The sequence below is a fragment of the Penaeus monodon genome, chromosome 28, assembly GCF_015228065.2.
Source record: "Penaeus monodon isolate SGIC_2016 chromosome 28, NSTDA_Pmon_1, whole genome shotgun sequence".
In the NCBI taxonomy this organism is placed as follows: domain Eukaryota; kingdom Metazoa; phylum Arthropoda; class Malacostraca; order Decapoda; family Penaeidae; genus Penaeus; species Penaeus monodon.
Window position 1 is genome coordinate 23,906,046 of NC_051413.1, and position 247 is coordinate 23,906,292.

A 247-nucleotide genomic window follows, 5' to 3' on the forward strand; every position below is an offset into this window, starting at 1 on the left:
AAGGGTTCCCAGTTCCAGCGTGATCAGCAGACCAGGATTCGGAACGGATAAAACCCAGAGAAAAACCCTTTGACACGCACTGTTATCCCCTACTACATGTTTCATTCATGTGTAGGTTGCAATTTGAATTTTAGTGGTCCATTCATGCAATTTTATGTTCAATTTTCTTCTTGTTCAAATATATTTTTCAACCTCCCTTCTTTTGGTTTATTATTGAGTGTGTTGCATAATAAAAGTTTAAGAAATA